Consider the following 13,838-nt stretch of genomic DNA (forward strand, 5'->3'; position numbering starts at 1 on the left):
GATTTCCGGCTTTTCTCTAATTGTTGTGTGACTCACTAGAGTATGGCCAGAGACTGGTATTCTTCCAATACAGTATATAGGTGGTCCTCCGCTTACGACCACAACTGAGCCCAAAATTTCTGTCAGTAAGCAAGACAGAAGTTAAGGGAGTTTTGCCCCATTTTACGACCTTTCTTGGCACAGTTGTTAAGTGGATTACTGCAGTTGATGAGTTAGTAACACGGTCATTAAGGGAAACTGGCAGAAGGTCGCAAAAGGGGAATCACATGACCCCGGGACAGTTGTAACCACGTGACTATGGAGATGCTGCAACGGTCGTAAGTGTGAAAAATGGTTATAAGTCACTTTTGTCAGTGCCATTGTAACCTTGAATGGTCACTGAATGAATGGTTGTAAGTCAAGGCCTATCTCTATACAGAACTATTCATCTGAACCCTTCAAATGTCTCAGTTTCATAAACTCTACAGCTAACCATAAACATTATGGTCTAACTGCCGAAATTTGGTGCTGGCTGGAAAATTCTTGGAACTAAAATCCAAATATAAGGAACCAGCTGAAAAATTTTGAACTAGCCGGTGCCCAGGCCAAATATCAATCCTAAGGCAAAAAGCATAATCAAAACCCAAGCAGACTACATTATAACAAAGTATATTGGGTGAATTAGCCCACAGAACTATAGTACAGTAAGCAGTGTATATTTTCCCCTCCATACAACAACAATGCACTTTGGGTCGCATAGTGTGCAGAAAAGCAGTGTTTTCTTCATATACTAAGGTACTGAATTTCTCTTAATATTTGTAGCCATAGTTGTCAGGAAATGCTTGTTTTCACTGTGGTTTGACTCTCATTTTGAAAGGAACGTAACCTTTAACCACCACCACCCCACAGTTGTGCAAACATCTGGAAGAAAAAAAAAAGAAGTTGCCACTTTATAGTTCCTCCTCCTGAATAGGCCAGAAAGAGGGATTTCTCTGGAAGAGAGCAACTGGTGGCATTTATTTTATTTTTATTTTAATCCCATTTATATCCCGCCCTTCTCCGAAGACTCAGGGCGGCTTACAAGCTTAGCAGTAGCCTTCATTCTATGTATATGCCTGCTTATTAGGGCTTTCACACACACACCCAAGCGGCATTATTACACAGTCAGCTTATTGCCCCCAACAATCTGGGTCCTCATTTTACCTACCTCGGAAGGATGGAAGGCTGAGTCAACCTTGAGCCTGGTGGGATGCGAACCTGCACTAATTGCAGGCAGCTGGTGTTACTTAAGGAGGCATTAGCCCACTGCTCCACCAAGGCTCTTTGGCATTGCCAAATTGGCTCTCCCATGCAAAAAAACAGCACAAAAACCAACAAAAAAACTGAAAGCTGCTAATTGCTTATTTTTGTATGAGACAGATTGAAACTATCATATTCAGTTAGAAAATGCAAATCACATGGCATGGGCAGAAATAAATCTGCTCTGCCAGCAGCAAAATGTACTTTGGGTATTTCCAGATACAAGATTCTTAGCTCTATCACTCAAGAAAGACTTCCAAAAACAGGAAGTCATAATGGGAGGTTTTTCAAGTACAAATAAAAACACATGCTGTACATGCCTCATTTGGAAGCAGGCCCAATGGAATCACAGATGGAATAATAGGAGTTGCATAGTGCGGAATACTTATGGTGGGAAATTGCAGCCTAAACCAGGGCTTTTCAACCAGTGGTACGGGTACCACCTGTGGTACATTGTCACCTGGCAGGTGTTACGCGACCACCCTAGAAAAGTGGTAGCGGGGGAGGGGAATGAACTGAACCGGTGGCAGCACCGCACAAGCCTGAGCGAGAGACGGCTGGAGCTGCAGGGCTGTCAGGGCTCAGTGGAAGCGCCAGGATCAGTGCTTCTTCGGGGCTGTCAGGGCTCAGCAGAAGCGCCAGGATCAGCGCCAGGCTCCAGCTGGAGCTCGTCGCTGATCCTGGAGCTTCTGCTGAGCCCAGAAGAAGCGCCGGTCAACTGGAATGTACTGTCACAGTGTCCCAGGATCATGTGAAGTGACCAAAACCTGCTGCAACCACCCAGCAGTGGGGTGAATAAAAACCAAACATCCCCCCCACCCCCGCTGCCAATCCTCAACAGAAATACTGACAACAATGAAAACCTTGGACAGGAGGAAGAGCGCTGCCGAGCGGGCAGGCAGGTGTCTTGTTCAGCTGTGGCTTGGGGGGCACTTTTTTCAGTGCCATTGTAACTTTGAACAGTCACTAAGCGACTGTTGTAAGTCAAGGACTACCTGTACTTCATCACTATTTTTCCTTTTTTGGGGGGGGTCATCACGTTTTTGACACCTTGCTAGGCGACTGGTGGTACTCGGATGTTGCCATATCCTAAAAGTGGTGCAATGGGTGAAAAGGTTGAAAAGCCCTGAAACAACACAATTGCAAAATCAACAAAGGAATCCTTGAGTGTGGATTGTAATTCATCTGAAAAGCACAAGACTGGAGCAAGTCTTAGTGAGACCACACTTGGAATTTGCATCCAGTTTTGGTCACCACAATATAAAAAAGATGTTCAGACTCTAGAAAAAGTGCAAGAAGAGCAACAAAGTTGATTAGGGGGCTGGAGGCTAAAACATATAAGGGTTGCTGGAATTGGGTATGTCTAGTTCAGGGGTCAGCAACCTCAAACAGTGAAAGAGCCACTTGGAACCGGTTCCCTCACAAAAGGAAAAACTGGGAGCTGCAAAAAATATGTGCGCATGCGCGTACATGCGCAGAACAGGGTTTGACTGAAGAGTAGAGCCAAGGCAGATATGCACCTACCCTGCATATTTGAATTGATTGGTTGAACTTTTTTAGTCCCACTTTTTTTTTTTTTGGACTGCACATGGCAGAGGACCAGGAGCCGCAGGAGACGGCTGAAACAGCCGCATGCGGCTCCGGAGCCGCGGGTTGCAGACCTGTGGTCTAGTTTAATGAAGAGAAGGACAAGGGGGGGGGACATGATAGCAGTGTTCCAATATCTCAGGGGCTGCCACAAGGAAGAGAGAGTGAAGCTGTTCTCCAAAGCGCCTGAAGGCAGGACAAGAAGCAATGGATGGAAAATGATCAAGGATAGAAGCAACCTAGAACTAAGGAGAAATTTCCTGACAGTGAGAACAATTATTCAGTGGAGTGACTTGCCTTCAGAAGTTGTGAGTGCTCCATCACTGGAAGCTATTAAGAAGAGATCGGACAACCATTTGTCTGACATTGTACAGGGGTTCTTGCTTGAGCAGGGGTTGGATTAGAAGCCCTTTAAGGTCTCCATCATTATCATCATCATCATTATTGATCATCGCACAGTCAGCCAGATGTTCAGACTGGATTTGGCATTTTTGTCTACCTATAGAGTCCTTAACCAGGACCTGGGATAGGCAGATGTAGATGTTGTTGTTGTTATTTTAATAGACAGTGATAAGATGTTAATATTGAATATATTTTTGGCATTCTGTTATGCCTCAGCTAAAATAAGGATGGGAGATTCAAGAAAGCAAGATCATTCTACGGAATCATAGGCATCCATGTGTGTGTGTGTGTGTGTGTGTGTAGAAGGACTTGTGATGAAACACACCTTGCAATGCAAACTTATTCTTACACAGTATACATGTGTAGTACATGATGCAAGTATGATTGTTTATTTACAGTGTATCAGTACGGCAGTTTGCCACCTATTTTGCACAATATGAAATGGTGGTGTTTTTGTGTGACATCAGAAAACACATGTGGGTGACATGATGGTTAGGAACAATACTTATGTATGGAAAGGATTGTTAGTTTTCCTGCTTGGCAACACCCTGATGCGGTGCCTATTTTGCAGCTCAGCAAATCTTGGGTTGAAATGTCCTGTATCATGGTTAATTTCCGCATCAGTTGCTGGCTGTTAGAGCTCTGCCCACACATCCATTATTGGTTCCAGCTGCAAAACATTTTTGCAAACCGCAGCAACCCCTCCCCAAACCATCACCCTGGGATGACTGATTAACAGCAGCAGCATGCCTGCAGAAATGCAATGAATCTCCTGTGCCAGAGGCAGCCGTTTTTGTCTGCTGGCTGAAATAAGGCCCTCTTGCATGAGTCTTTGGCTGCCACGTGAATCCTACAGTTCAAGGATCAATCAGAATACAGGTGGAAAGGACCTTGGAGGTCTTCTAGTCCAGCCTCCTGCTCAAGCAGGAGACCCTATATCCAGTGCTTTTTTTGTAAAAGAAAAAGGTGCCGGAACTCACACATGTCATACAACCCGCCTTGCCTACCCTACAATGTTCCATTCAAAAAAGATGCCGGAACCCTGTTCTGAGCGTTCTATGACAAAAAAAGCCCTGTCTATATCATTTCAGACAAGTGGTTGTCCAGTCTCTTCTTAAAAACTTCCAGTGATGAAGCACCCACAATGTTTGAAGGCAAGCTGTTCCACTGGTCGATTGTCCTCACTGTTAGGAAGTTTCTCCTTAATTCCAGGTTGCTTCTCTCCTTGATTAGTTTGTATCTGTTGTTTCTTATCTTGCCATCTGGTGCTTTGGAAAATAAATTGACCCCCTCCTCCTTGTGGCAGCCTCTTATATTCTGCGATACTACTATCATGTCCCCTCTAGTCCTTCTTTTCTCTAGAGCAGGGGTCTTCAAACTTGGCCCTTTTATGACTTGTGGACTTCAACTCCCAGAATTCCTCAGCCAGGCAGGCTGGCTGAGGAATTCTGGGAGTTGAAGTCCACAAGTCATAAAAGGACCAGGTTTGAAGACCCCTGCTCTAGACTGGCCATTCCCAAATTCTGGAAGTGTTCTTCATATTTTTTAGTCTCCAGGCCTTTAATCATCTTAGTTGCACTTCTTTGCACTTTTTCCCGAAAGTCTCAACATCTTTTTTTGTAATGTGTTCAAAATACTGGATGCAGTATTCCAGATGTGGCCTCACTATAAAGCGGTACTTTATAGTTATTATAAAGCGGTACTAATACTTCACGTGAAAAATGACAAAATTCCGTTTTACAAGGTGGGATGTGGGAAGCTGTTTTCCCATTGGCTGGAACATCTATCAATAGCTGCAATTTTCCTTCCTGCAGATTCTAGGACGTATAGTGCTGCGGTGACCCTATACAGGTAATCCTCAACTTACAATCATAATTGGGGTTAGAATTTCCATGGCTAAGGAAGGCAATTGTTTACTACCTTCTTTGTCACAGTTGGCAAGTGAATCAATCCAGCTGAATCCTGCAGTCATTAAGCAAATCCAGCTTCCCCATTGACTTCTGCGGGTCAGAAGCCAGCTGGAAAAGTTGCAAATGGCAATCGCATGAAACCCCTCCCCCTAGACTAGGGGTAGGCAACCTTGGCTCTTTTATGACTCATGGACTTCAACTCCCAGAATTCCTGAGTCAGTCCATGAGTCATAAAAGAGCCAAGGTTGCCTACCCCTGCCCTAGACTCTGCAACCATCGTAAATACATGCCTGTTGCCCAGCACCCAAATTTTTGATCATGTGACCACAGGGAAGCTGCAACAGTCATAAGTGGGAGGATGGGTCATAAGTCACTTTATTCAGTGCTGTTGTCATTCCAAATGGTTGCTCAATCAATGGTTGTAAGCCGAGGACTGCCTGTGTCAGGTTTCATTAAAAGGGAAAGGGAGGAGAAAATTTTGGCAAATACTCTTGCTGTGAAAACCATGATGGAACTGTCTGTTTACCAATTGTAATGCTTCCCCATAAGGATTGGCTAGAGAAGGATTCTCCAAAGTGGCCAATATTGCCCCCCCCCCCACACACACCATACCCAGGGTTGATGGAGCTAGTCATTGTTCTTGTTATTATTCATAGTAGTGTTAGATAAAATAGTATTTATTAGATTATTTTCAGATAGTAAATGTTTGGGGGTTGAGGAACAATCTGAAACTTCATGAAGGGATCTCTGAGCTGAACAGTTTGGGAATCCCTGGGCCTGAGGAAACCTCCGTCATCTTATTCTGTATTTTTAGGGTCCATTTTAACAAATTGTTATTAATTATGAGCATCCTGGTATTTTCCCAACACTCATCTTTTTAGTATCCAACCCACACCAGACCAGCCAACAACATACACACACACACCAGTAACAAAGATTTCTGCACAACTCCCTCATATCATTGCACTCCCCATTTTGCTTATCTATCCTCTGTCTGTCTGTCCGTCTGTCCATCCATCCATCCATCCATCCATCCACCCACCCACCCACCCACCCGTCTGTCCGTCTATCTATCTATCTATCTATCTATCTATCTATCTATCTATCTATCTATCTATCTATCTATCTATCTATCTATCTATCTATCTATCTATCTATCTATCTATCTATCCATCTATCTATCTATCTATCTATCTATCTATCTATCTATCTGAATTTCTTGGAGGGTGAGTAGCATTAAATGGATTGTACCCAGTACCTTAAAACTGTTTCCCAACCTTGGTCATTTACCTTTGTGTGTGTGTTCCTTAAATCCCAGAATTTCACAACTAGAACGGCCAATGATGGGGATTCTGGGAGTTAAAGTCCACGCAGTTGGATGTTGCCAGGGTTAGGAAATGCTACATTAAAATATTGTCCTAGAACAGGGGTGTCAAACTCAATTTCATTGAGGGCCACATCAGTATTGCGGTTGCCCTCAGGGGGCCGGGTGGGTATGGCCAGGGTGGGCGTGGCCTACTGGGTGGGCGTGGCTAGAGTGCGTATGGCCTACTGGGTGGGCGTGGCCAGCTCTACATCATTCGCATCAAGGGTGCCTATGGGGGCCTGGGCAGGAGTGGGACAGATATGAGGGTCTCTGGCAGAAGGAGGGTCTCTGAGCCAGGGCCAAGGCAGTGGGGGCCGTTCCCTCACTGTTTCCAGGATGGCTTCGCGGGCCACATGAAACCACTTCGTGGGCCAGATCTGGCCCCCGGGCCTTGTGTTTGACATGTCTGTCCTAGAATGTCCCTAGAATTCCTATTGTTGCAATGACCATCGTGATTATGAAAAACTAATATTTTGGGGATGGACCGTTTGAAAGGGCAAACAATCAGAGTAAAAAATTGTACATGCTATAATTAATAATCAGCCCACCAAATACAGTAATGGTGTGCAACCTTGACAAAGATTTCTGTTTCATTTTGAAGAGACCTCTGTCTGCTTTAGAGAACCCATCTGGAGCTGCAATGGCCCAGTTTTCTCAAGGTTTATTTAAACATCGGCATTTCCCCCAAGAAAAAGAAAACCAACAGAGGAAAAGCACAGACCTGGGAACTCAGACCCACAGTTCCTAAAGAGACCACTGTGGCTTGTTTGAATGTAGTAAAGGTGTTAAATACAGAAATAAATTTTGCATAGACATTAGGCACTAAATTTTACACTCTCAATTACTGTGCACTGGTGGAATTATTTCTCTGCTTTTTCTCTTCTCCCTTGGGGCAACCATTTAGCTCTCAAGGGAGTTTAATGTAGAATTCACGCTTCAGAGCAGTCTCTTTTGCTAAAATTGTTGCTGTTCTGACCGCTTCTTTAAGTTTGTTTGAGCCTTGTTTGCTTTAGCTGGTAGGAAGGAGACAATGGCACCCGTTCTGTTCTCCTTGCTTCTTCTATGCCTCTCCTGCTACTGGACAGCAGCCACTGAAACACCCATGGAAACCGTGCAGGTGATCCAAGTCACAGGTGGGTCTTGTAGATGGTTGGGGATGGTTGAAGACTGAGCTGATAACCGATTTCAGATTAACATGTAGGTATATCATGGGACGAGTAACAGGCGCTCACTCTGTTACGCGGCACTCGGGATTCGAACCGCCTGTTACTCGTCCCAGCTTCTGCCAACCTAGCAGTTCGAAAGCACGTAAAAATGCAAGTAGAAAAATAGGGACCACTACGGTGGGAAGGTAACAGCGTTCTGTGCGCCTTTGGCATCTAGTCATGCCGGCCACATGACCACGGAGACGTCCTCGGACAAGGGCTGGCCCCTAGAGTCGGAAACGACTAGCGTGCATGTGCGGGGGAACCTTTACCTTTACCTTTTTATATCATGGGAAAGTCAGCAGTGTCCTGACAGTTAGAATAATTAATCAGTGGAATGACTTGCCACCAGAAGTTGTAGATGCTCCAAAACTGGAGGTTTTTAAGCAGAGATTGGACAACGATTTGTCTGAAATGGTATAGAGATTCCTGCCTGAGCAGGGGGTTGGACGAGAAGATCTCCAAGGTCCCTTTCAACTCTGATATTCTGTGCAGTGTAAAACTTTAGAAACAATGTGTGTCTTTTTTCCATTTTGGCCAGTCCCAACCCAAATATCTGAGGCTCGCAAGTAGCAAGTTTGAGATCAGAAAGCACCATAACTTGGTTTGTTCGCTTTTCTTATCACTCCCCATGTCTTTTTTCCTGTTATGTCATGTATTTTAGGTTGTAGATCTGTCTCTTTTTTAAAAAATGCGGTACATAGACAATACATGTATCCAGTAAGCATTATTTTAACCATTTTCAGAAATCTTGGAGATCTGAAATTCAGTTTTGGAAGCCATCAGGTACTATTAAACATTGGGATAAAAAACAACAACAACCCAGCATCAGTTTAGATATTGTTTATTAATTTTTAAAAGCTGTGTAAATTGCTCCATTTGTCATTTGATCCCTATTCTAATTTGCTGGCTTAATTTAATCCATTTTAAGAATTTGCTGTATTATATTTTAACTAGTATTAGAACTGAATTCTTCTTGAGAAACTTTTAATTGAAAAATTCCTTTTTCGGTTGGTAGTAACAATTATAAATTCTTTGATGGTTACTAATTATATGTTTTATTTTGAAAGTATCATTGTTTTTATTTGACTTGTTGAGCACTTCCATGTGATGAAAAAGTGATCTACAAACACTAATCAGAAAACAAATACTTGCTCCTAGAAAGAAACAAAAGTTTTAATAACTATATCTCATGTTCCAGAATTCCAGCAAGTTTCTTTACCCTGCATTCTGGATAACCCTCTGACTTCAAGTGACTTAGATCTGAACTGGCTTGGTCCAAAAAGGAATGAACTGCTGTACGTAAATTTGGGGTACCACCACCCAAAGGCAAGGTTGAATGCTATGTGGGGCTTGTCGCTCTACAGAACTGGTGTGCAAAAAACCACTTGGTTTACCTGTCATTGGAATGACCGGTCAGGAAACCCACATGTGATCCCAAACAGGACTAGTAAGTGTTATAATTCTAAAAGCTATTAATAATGAAAAGTTGTTACAGAATTGCCTGTTCTCCCTAGCTCCCTCCATCCCTCACTTTGACCTTTCACCATCTCTAGCCACATTGACCCTGCTGGCTGGGGGATGACTAGAGTTATCTGTCAAGACCCCGTATGGGAAGTCTGCTCTAGAAACAGTGGGTAGGAAATTCATCTTTTATTTTGTATTCAAAATGTTATGTATTGTTGATGATGCATAAATCCAGGATGAAAAGAATCTAAGTAGGACAGTATAGCAGGTAACAGCATGGCCTTCAAATTAGTCATTGGTGTCCAAAAAATGTGGTACTACTAGACAAGAAAGAAGAGAAGGAAGACCCAACATGATATGGCAATTACACCGTTTGACTGGGACCAAGGAGAGACAGGTTAAAATCTTCCCTCAGCCACAGAATCTAGCTAAGCTGCCTTGGGGCCAATCAGTCTCTCTTCCTATCCATCCCAGCCCAATCTCCCAGGGCTAATTTTAATGGGGAAAACTTAAATATCTGTATGTCATCTCCTGGAAGAAAGGTATATTTAACAATAAAATATATGCATGTGGAAGAAGAATAATGGTGATAATTGCTTAGATGGTATTATTGTTATGGCCAACATCCTGTATAAACTAAGAATATACCCCATAATACTTTGCCTTTTGATCTGCAAGGCAGAATCCTCAAGTCCTTTGACTGTGGATGGTTATAGGATAAGGTGACCATGATAGTCTAACATATGCATAAGGGACCACTTAAGGAAAAATAGTTAGAGGGATAGAGGAGAAAAATGTGGGGCTGGGAAAAAGGTAATTTTCTGGGCTGAAAAAAAAGAGTGGGCTAGATAGATAATAACAACATCTGCCTCTTGAGAAGGATTCAATACTGTAGATGGATAAAAATGCCAAATCCTATCTAAACATCTAGCTGATTGTGCAAGGAAGCATAATAATAATTCATTAAATTTATACACCACCCATCTCCCAATGAATCTGGATGGTTTACCCCAGTGGCCCCCAACCTCTTTCATGGAGAGAGGTTTTTCCATGGACTGAAGGGGGCCTGGTTTGGTGTGCTGTCTGCATCCTGTGTGTGGGACTTGGCTTGTTTGTGCAGCCCGGTTTCTGGCATGCCGTAGCTCAGTGCTGGTCCACAGACTAAGAGTTGGGGACCTCTGGTTTACCTGAAGCTATTTTTTCAGGTGGAAATGATTCTGACAACCTCCAAGAAAAAATGAAAGCATATGAGAAAAAAGGCTATGAAGATCGTGATGGTAATTTTTCAGATGGAAACAGCTCTTTCCCTTATGTCAGGCATCAGGCACCAGAACAACACCATGAGTTAATCAGAGTTGCCTCTTTATTATTGCTTAGCTACGGTATTTACAAGGGAACAGCTGGATGAAGACTTTGGGAATTCCAAGGTGGGATGATGGTGGTGGTGGTGGTCTCCGTTGATTCCTTGTCTGCAAGGACTCCAAGCTCCCCAGTCTTTTCACTTCTCCCCCCACTCTAGCTAGAGATTCCACCACACTTGAGGCCGAATCAGAACCGACTTCCATTTTTCATTGGGGATAGGGGGGTGGGGTGAGTAATCTTTCTATTACCATAAGGGAAAGGCAATGACTAAAATGAATAGGGAAGAAGTATAAATTTGTGTGGGGTTGGAAAGAGTGTGAATAAGGGCATTTTACATGAATTCATCTTTGGTAGGATGTAGGTTATAACCCATCAATCTAGACCAGGGGTCTTCAAACCTGGTCCTTTTATGACTTGTGGCTGGCTGAGGAATTCTGGGAGTTGAAATCCACAAGTCACAAAAGGGCCAAGTTTGAAGACCCCCTGATCTAGATGATGCTTGCTTTCCCCCCCCCCCCCACCAAAATCCTTTAGTTGTGTTGGGCTATACTTTCCACTATTTGTAACATATATTGATGGGATTTGTAATCAAACACATGAATGGAGGTTTAGAAGATGGAAGATAATTCCTTTAATTACTAAAGAGTGATAAGCAATGGACAGGAATTGAATAGCAAATCTGTGAGTGGAATTGGCATTATTTTTAAATGGGGAAATACTCTGTCATACCTCAGACTGCAAACATCTGGAATGTGCTCCACATTTTTGTAGCCAAAATAAAATATTCTTAAGACTTGGCAAGTGTGCCTGTAACGTGAAGGTGACCTGGGACATATATAGAACTATCATGGAATGAATCTTATAAATATTTTAAGTTTATTTTTTTTAAATTGAAAATTAAAGCTTCTTTAAAACAGAATCATTACCCTTTAAATTTCTGAGCTGTCTGAAGTGTAGCCAAAATGCACCTAGGCTTTAAAACGTCTTCAAATTTCTTAAGTGAAATTAATGTAAAAATTGTGCTTCAGCTCAACTTATTATTACTAACTTTTCTTCTGCAGAGCACCAGGAAGACTTGTCTCATTCAGCAATGGAACCCCAATATTTTTCTTGTGATGCCCCAGTGCACAGAAACTGGACAGAGGGGACACTGCTCTGGATTCAGCATGATTCACCAGATCAAAATATGGTTCTGATTAATATAACAATACGGCGTTCCATTCGCTACTCACTGGATATGAATGCTAGTTTTGTTTCTTTGATCCTTCCAAGAGTAACTCTTGAAGATGCTGGGAACTATTCCTGCCACTGGAAAAACCAGACATGCCACTTTCATCTAGAGGTGATAGCAAAGACAGGTGCGGTTCTAAGTTAAAGGGTGGGAAGGGAAAGCTCTGATTGCATATAAGTTAATATAAAGTCAGACATGCCAACGGGTTTATAAAATCCAAACCTATTGCAGGTAGTCCTCAACTCACAACAGTTTGTTTACTGACCGTTCAAAGTTACAACGGCACTGAAAAAAGGAACTTATCCCCAGGATCATGTGATGAAAATTCAGATGCTGAGCAACTGGTTCATATTTATGACCGCTGCTGTGTGCCGGGGTTATGTGTATCATGACCTTTTGCGACCTTCTGACAAGCAAAGTCAATTGGGAAGCCAGATTTGCTTAACAACCGCTTATCAACTGCAGTGATTCACTTAACAACTGAGGCAAGAAAGGTCATAAAATGGGGCAAAACTCACTTAATAAATGTCTCACCTAACAACAGAAATTTTGGGCTCAATCGTGGTTGTAAATTGAGGACTATCTGTATTTCCAATCTGAAAAAAATGATAATTTTGTTTTTGAAAAATTCATATTATAACCCCATAGTATCTATTTATAGAAACTATAATCTAGATCTGTGTTTCTCAATCGTTTTTTAAAAAAAAAACTGTGGCCCTCTTCCAACCTTGTTTTTCTCCTGTGGTGCTACCATCCATCCCTCACCCTTTTCCCATTACCGGACACAGGCATAGGACAGTATGTGCGTGTTTTCTGTGCAATGTAATATTCTTTGCATATATTATCTGTGGCCGCTCAGCAGATGTTGTGGTTCCCAATGACATATTTGTCACTACTGGCCCTCTTGAAATATCCTAGGGTCCTCAGGGGGCACTGCATATGATAGAAGTGCTGATCTACATTTAAACAGAGGGTTGTGGGTAATCTATATGATAAAAAAGGTCTTCAAGTGGCAGACCATAGATCAGAGTGGGACATCAACTCTACAGGAAGGCTAATATTACTTTTATTGAGAATCTTGCAATGCTCTTTTTATTTCCCCCACCCCCTCGAGTGAATTAGGAAGGTATCTGCCTGAGCAGGTTCCAAACGTTATCTCGTTTTGGACTTTAAAAATGCTTCAACTTTTTGGCATAGGAAATGGTTTCTACAAATCTCTGCCAATGTCATTTTCCTTACACCATATAGCAGTGTTTCTCAACCTAGGGAATTCTGGGAGTTGAAGTCCACCCAAGGTTGCCAAGGTTGAGAAGCATTGCTATATACAGTAATCTAGTCACATTTTCCGATTAGCACCATTATGTACATTTGTTGCCTTATTGTTCAGACAGGTAACAAGCTATGAATGACACTGTAGCTGGAACCAGTATTCTATGCTTGGATTTTCACTAGCATTGACTGTTTCATCAGGCGCTGAAAAATTGATAATAGCCTTTAAGCCTAACATCCAGGCCTGAATACAGGATATTTAGTTTGAAAAATTAACGTTTAAAATGCTCAGTGCCTAATGTTTATTTACACTGTGCAAGCGTAATATGGAAACATGCTAAAAATTGTGATGGGCAACAGATTCAACCAGTATTTGATTATTATTTTTTTAAAAAGTACTATTATATTTAATACAAGTGCTTATTAAAAACCAGAATTGGAATAGCAGGCGCTGTCTTAGAAGACACATCTTCTTTTCTTTCAAATAGAGGGAATACAAATTGATTTATCCTCAAGCATATATATTTGAATTTATTTGTTGCAGTTTTTATTTAATGTTAATATTATTTATTTATTATTTACTACATATGTGCATTATCTGTAGAAAAAACCCTGCTTCTTGCTTTAGAAATATCTTTGAATTGAAGCTTAATAAGTTCTAATCGTATCTTTTTCTTCCTTCCTTTGCATCCCATTAGAAGTTGTTTGGCACTGGATGATTTGGTCTGTAGCGCTGGTATATATGATTGTTTGCCTTGGCT

This window comes from Vipera berus (genome assembly GCF_964194415.1).
Source record: "Vipera berus genome assembly, chromosome: W".
Lineage (NCBI taxonomy): Eukaryota > Metazoa > Chordata > Lepidosauria > Squamata > Viperidae > Vipera > Vipera berus.